We start from the raw sequence: 6,972 nt of genomic DNA, 5'->3' as shown, positions 1-6,972 counted from the left end.
GCTTCACGGCCCTTCTCCGGGTCTTCAACAGGTCCACCTCCAGCGTTAGTTTAGTTCTCAGAGAAGCTTGCTGTCGCTGTCTCTCTTTTTTTCTGGTTTCTGTCCCTCTAATTCCTCTCAAAGCAGTTTTTTACAGTTCCCTTCAAGGCGTGGGGCAGTAAAGGTCTCTGACCAAAGGTTACTGACCAAAAACAAACAGGAGTAAGAAAGAGAGACCTCTCAGTTAGAGCCCTATATAGAGCTAAGCTCTACATTCAAATGAAACTCATTTGTCTGGTGCATTTCAAACTGTTTGAATGAACCAAGTACCTTTATTCAAGTTGTGTGCTTCAACTTTGAGGTACTTGCATTTGAAGGGAAATGATACTTTTTTACCCCCCTATAGTGATTTGACTGTTAGATTTCCTATTTACCTTCAGTTAGATGAATGCATCAAGTCAGTGAAATATAATACATTCCTTGAAGAAAATACACTGTTCAAAATCAGCAGCTGCATGTTGACCAATTCTAGCATCAACATTCTGCATGAACATGTTAGTAATAATGATCCCTTCATTGAACTTCTGCATCTCAGTGCTATAAACATATAGAATATTGAGCAGAGTCTTTAAATTGTGATAAATACATCTTCTGCCAGTGTGTTTGCGGATCCAGTGCTGTAAATTATGGGGTGTGTTCCTCTTTAAAAACATCCCATGTCTCATCTCTGAGGACCGTTATCTCCAGGCGGTGCTGACTGTAATCCAGATTACGCTCCTTAATCCACACGTGCTGACACATGGCGCAACGTGGACACCAACCCGTAGGAAAGGACACCCTGATGAACGCGTGACCGTCCCATGGCTCCTTAACATACATCACTACACATCTGATGTCTTCAGTGTGAGAATAATGTCAATAAACTGTCTCTCTCCATCTGGAGACACTGAATCGACTCACCTCAGTCTCTGTCGGCCAATAGCTGCTGTGGGTTCACACGGTTTACCGAATAACGGACAGCTGGTCCAAACATCCACACTGTTCTGCTGGGCACAAGCACTGCAGGAAGAGGTGCAGTTTGTCTGTCTGATCACTGCAGGTCACCTGTCTGTCTGTCTAGCTGTCTGTCTGTCTCTCTGTCTGTTGTCTGTCTGACAGGGAGCTGGTTGTTAATGCAACAGGTGGTTGGGAATCCACATCAACATACACTGTAAAAAGATTGCTGTAAATTTTACCCTAACTTACTGAAAGCTGGATGCCACTAAATGACTGTAATTTCATTTACAGTATCATATTATTACGGTATTTTTATTTAGAGTTTATTAAATTTTCAATTCAGTCGAAATTCCTTTGAATAAAATCAGTTAAATGTTTTACTGATAATTTGTTTGCAATATCTTCCCCTAAAAAACTAAATCCAAGTGCAGCATAGCACTGTAAACCAGCCAAAGAAACCACATTTACCAATGAACATTTGTCCTTAACATTTTAAATTGTAGAACTTTTAATGAGTAAAAATTCAAAACATTTTAGTCAGTTTAATACAAATAACATAAAACACACACACACACGCACACGCACACACACACACACACACACACACACACACACACACAGTGTCACTTAAATCTACTGTCCACAAGGAGCTAACATGCTGTTGCCATGGTCACCATCTTAATGTGGTGAGTTAACATACCAACATTTGCTAGTTATCACTAAATAAGAGTCCAGCTGAGGCTGATGAGGAGGTCGTTAGTTCTGCAGGTTATCTAGTCATAAACCAAAGTATTAAACTAATGACACTTGTGACCTGACGATGGGTCCAGATAAACTCAGAGGATCACCATGCTGCTAGCGTGACTAAAATGTGAACTCATACTGCTGAAAAGCATGACAGACATTACAAAATGAAGAAAAAATATTCAAATGTGTTACATTTGAATAGTTTTTCCAGGCAAATTCCACATGCTCTGTGATGAGAGATGCCATGAGGGATTCAAGCTGGTACAAACCAGTGTTTCCCCACCTCTGAGTCGCAGGTCGTCATCGCTAGGTGCTGTATGCCCTTTAGTGTTTAACTCGTCTGTAATAAAATGTACTACTTAGATAAAATTGCCAGTAAAAGCATCTTTTTCTCATCTACACATACACATTTGAACCTACTGGGAAGGTACATGATTAGTTGATAATCAATCACAGTCAGATCATTAAAGCTCCATGACAATAAGTTTTATTTTGGGTTACCTAATGCTGTAACTTTCATTTGGACAAAATGGAAATGCTCACTGGGTTGGAGTATCTTCCCTTAAAGTGTTTCAGAGTTTTGTGAATGGTTTCCCAAACCATACTGAGAAACTAGAACCGATGGCTACCTGGGAGGTGTGGAATCTAAAAACCAAAACATAAATAAAAATTATGAATAGAAATTGTGCACAATTTGGAGTTATCAACTTCAACATAAACACATAACACCAACCACAACCTTAGACGTACTGTTTCTGTGTATTTGGGGCAAAACATGCTCCCTGTGAGACATTGTGCTGCTACAGTCTGCTCCAACTAACAGGACCAGCTGTCGTCTAAAAGCAGGTAAAACCAACAGTCTTCAGCTGTGAGGACTGTCAATACTCATGATAACAGGGAGACCTCAGAAGCTATATGACATTGAAGCGAAAACTCTGGATCAAAAATGGCTACTCTGGCTGAGTATTGATCAGCTAAACACCTTGATAGCCTTACCCAGTGACACAAACTGCCATCTACATCTGCTGGACCTGCAGTGACCTGAGTTCAGCAACGAAAGAAATGGAAGACATGGAAGAAATTAATAATATGTACAGTATGGAGAACAAGCTTGAGTCTTTCTCTAATTTCACAACACTTCCTAATGAGCTCTAATATATGACAGATATGCTGATATGTCACTTTTTCTTGTGATACAACCTCCTGATCAGCTCAAAATCACATCACCTCTTTTTAGCAAACACTCGACTACATTTTCACTATTAGCGTTAGGTTAACACAACTGCTATGTCCATTTAAATGACCGTGTAATGTTTCCAGCTACATTAAATAGTGTAAAAGTAAAGTAAAACCTCATACCCTTCTAACCAAGCATCATCTAACCAAGCATTTACTTTAGCTTTGTCTTTACCAGAGACACTTAATGTATAAATCATTTTAAAAGAAGAAATCTGCCTTCCCATTGGTCAGTTTTTCGCAGGCAGGTTTATTACTGTAAATGGATTTACAGTTAAGAAGAATTACAGAAGTGACCCAGTGTTTACCCAGAATCCTTTACTGTTTACAGTAACATACTCTACTGTACATAGCACAGTAAAATACTGTTAAAGTTACAGAAACCATTTACAGTGTATGGTTTCCATCATCTATGCAGAAATGGCAAATCTCAGATTGTCTGACCACTTTACATGATAACATTTAATTGATGCCTCTGAAACCTGGACAGAACCATAAAGAACTATAAATACTAAGTGACTAATGAGACCTGCAGAAACAAGAGATGATTTTATATTTAATACTGCAAACGTACCGTCTTTATATGATAACCTTAAAAGCTGCTGTCATTATGGTGGTTTTTGGATTTTTTTTCTTTTTTATTGCACAGTATTCTGCATTCATTTATTGACTCCTATTCAGCACTCAAGGCCTCACTCATGCAGCTGCCTGTTAACTATGGTGTGGACTGCTCTTGTGTGGAGCTCTCTACTGTCGTCTGTAAGTCATCATCTCATGACTAAATTCATTCAAACTTCCATTTTTATTGAATTAACTAAAGGTTTTGATTTGATTGATCACCATCTGCTTTTAGATGAACTCCCTGCAATTGGTTCTATGGTTCACTTTCGCAACAGAAAATACTGTGTTATCCTCCATTCCATGAGAATAAATCTAATCTGTTGAGTTAACAAAGAGGTGTGTCGCAGGGTTCAACATCTGGACCACTTCTCTTCTCTATGTCAACAATTTACCATCAATTTTATACAGATGACATTGTATGCACATGTTAACGTGATCTACCACAAATTCAAGCTTCTCAGAGTGATTTCACATTTTGGCTTTCACATAAATTACTGCTAAAAAAAAACAAAGACCTAAACTATGAACCAGACACCTGGCCTTATAGGCACCTTTCAAGGTACTTGAGGTCGCCTTACAATTATAAAAACAATGACATACATTAAAATGACAGACAGTATATAATTAGAAAGTGCAGTGAGTCACAGGGAACACACACGTTTGAACAGGTGGGTTTTGAGTTTGGATTTGAAAAGTGGAAGTGAACCAGAGTTGCGGAGATCAGGAGGGGGTGAACTCCAGAGCGGCTGAATGCTCTGCTCCCCATGGTGGTGAGGCAGGCGGGGGGGACAGTGAGATGGATGGAGGAGGATCTGAGTGTGCGGGCAGGTGTGGTGATGTGGAGGAGGTCAGAGAGGTAGGGAGGGGCGAGGCAGTGGATGGCTTCGTAGGTGAGTAGTAGAATTTTATATTGAATATGATGTGTGATGGGGGGCCAGTGGAGCTGCTGCAGAACAGGTGTGATGTGGTGAATAGATGGTGTCCACCCGCTGCTGAATTCTGAACCAATTGTAGTTGATGGAGGGTTTTGTGAGGAAGACCAAACTGAAGACAGTTACAGTAGTCAAGGCAGGAAGTGATGACGCTGTGTACTGGTATGGCGGTGGTGTGAGGTGTGAGGGAGGGGCGGAGACGGTTAATGTTGTGGAGATGGAAGTAAGCTGACCGGGTTATGTTGTTGACATGAGATGTGAAAGAGAGTGTGCTGTCGAGGATGACACCCAGACTCTCAACCTGAGGGGGGGGAGAAATGGAAGAGTTGTCTATGGATATGGTAAAACTGTCAGATTTGGTTAGAAGTTAAAAGAACTGTTCAAAAGAAATATTCAAAAGTAACAACATCAACTCTCATCTGTTTCCTCAATCACTATACCTCAAAGGAAAGAATGAGCCTACAGATACTTTGGTCTGACCCTAAAAACAAGTAGCATATTTATCACACAGAATAGTTAGGTGGGAAAAGAAAAAGGCTTGGCATGATGGATGGATGCAGAGGTGAATCAACTTCTGGCAGAATGATCCAAGGATCAGTTCATGCTCTGGGCTGTTTGGTGCTGGCCAGAATGTTACACTAAAATATGTCATGGTAATGAGTAGAACTGGCATTGGTATGTAAGCAGCTGTTTAATGTCCATACTGATCAAGGTGGAGCTGAGATCAAGTCTGTCAATCCGATCAGTCAATCCACGGAAAACTAATCAGCAACTATTTTATCATAAAGTTCAGAATATTCTTTCCTGCTGGTTCCAGCCTCTGAGAGGGTTTTCTGCTAACCTATTATCTGTTGGTCGGACTAAACAAGCAGTGTGAGGATGTTACCTTGGCCTGTGGGAAAGCAGTGTTACGTCTGACAGAGAAAATCAGGTCCACAGGTCCACTCGTTCAGGTTCCTGGGGGTGCACATCGCAGGCGACCTCTCCTGGTCTGCTAACATCACGGCGGTGGTGAAGAAGACCCAGCAGCGACTCCACTTCCTGAGAGTGCTCAGGAAAAACAACCTGGAGGAGAAGCTGCTGGTGGCTTTCTACAGAGCCAACGTGGCGAGCATCCTGGCGTACTGCATCTCAGTGTGGTACGCCGGGTGCACGGCAGCAGACAGGAGAGCTCTGCAGAGGGTGATCAACACCGCCCAAAAGATCCCCGGCTGCTCTCTGCCCAGCCTGGAGGACATTGCTAGCTCTCGCTACCACAACAGAGCTAGCAACATCATCAAAGACTCATCCCACCCCGGTCACCATCTGTTTGACCTGTTGCCCTCCGGCAGGTGCTACAGGTCCCTCAGAACAGTCCCTCAGTCCCTTGAACCTCTGTTCAATGTGCAATAACCTCTGTTCAATGTGCAATAACCTCTGTTCAATGTATAATAACCTCTGTTCAATGTGCAATAACCTCTGTTCAATGTATAATAACCTCTGTTCAATGTGCAATAACCTCTGTTCAATGTATAATAACCTCTGTTAAAAGTGCAATAACCTCTGTTCAATGTATGATAACCTCTGTTCAATGTATAATAACCTCTGTTAAAAGTGCAATAACCTCTGTTCAATGTATAATAACCTCTGTTCAATGTATAATAACCTCTGTTCAATGTGCAATAACCTCTGTTCAATGTATAATAACCTCTATTCAATGTGCAATAACCTCTGTTCAATGTATAATAACCTCTGTTCAATGTGCAATAACCTCTGTTCAATGTATAATAACCTCTGTTAAAAGTGCAATAACCTCTGTTAAAAGTGCAATAACCTCTGTTCAATGTATAATAACCTCTGTTAAAAGTGCAATAACCTCTGTTCAATGTATAATAACCTCTGTTAAAAGTGCAATAACCTAGGTCTCACTCAGTGCAATATATATGTGACATACAGTACATCATCACGCAAAGCCTTTCTACAGACATGTAGAATTTTTGTACATATATATTTATATATTCTGTGTATATTGTTATATTCCTTTTATTATATTTTTATTGTATTCTATTCTAATTTGATTTTTGTAAAATGCACCAAAGTGGAGCAGCGCCCCTAATTTCATTGTACCGCAATGACAATAAAAGGCTATTCTATTCTATTCTATTCTTCTATTCTATTCTATTCTATTCTTCTATTCACAGTTTAGATGCTGATCATGTGTTGACTGTCAGGCTGCAGGTAAAGTTACTATAGATGGTAATGTCCATGACTTACCTTTGAGATGTATTGCAGCACAACATGGAAATACTCAAGTAAAATACAAATACTTGATATTTGTCTAAGGAATCCTACTGAACTGAAGTAAATGTACTCCGTTACTTGTCACTGCCCTCCATAAAGAACTGAAGTGTGGGTTCACTGTAATAACACTTCCATGACCACATGAGGGCAACATCCCAGTCCTTTAATTGCAGGGGGGGGT

The sequence above is a fragment of the Pempheris klunzingeri genome, chromosome 3, assembly GCF_042242105.1.
Source record: "Pempheris klunzingeri isolate RE-2024b chromosome 3, fPemKlu1.hap1, whole genome shotgun sequence".
Lineage (NCBI taxonomy): Eukaryota > Metazoa > Chordata > Actinopteri > Acropomatiformes > Pempheridae > Pempheris > Pempheris klunzingeri.
Note: the sequence above shows the minus strand (reverse complement) of the source record.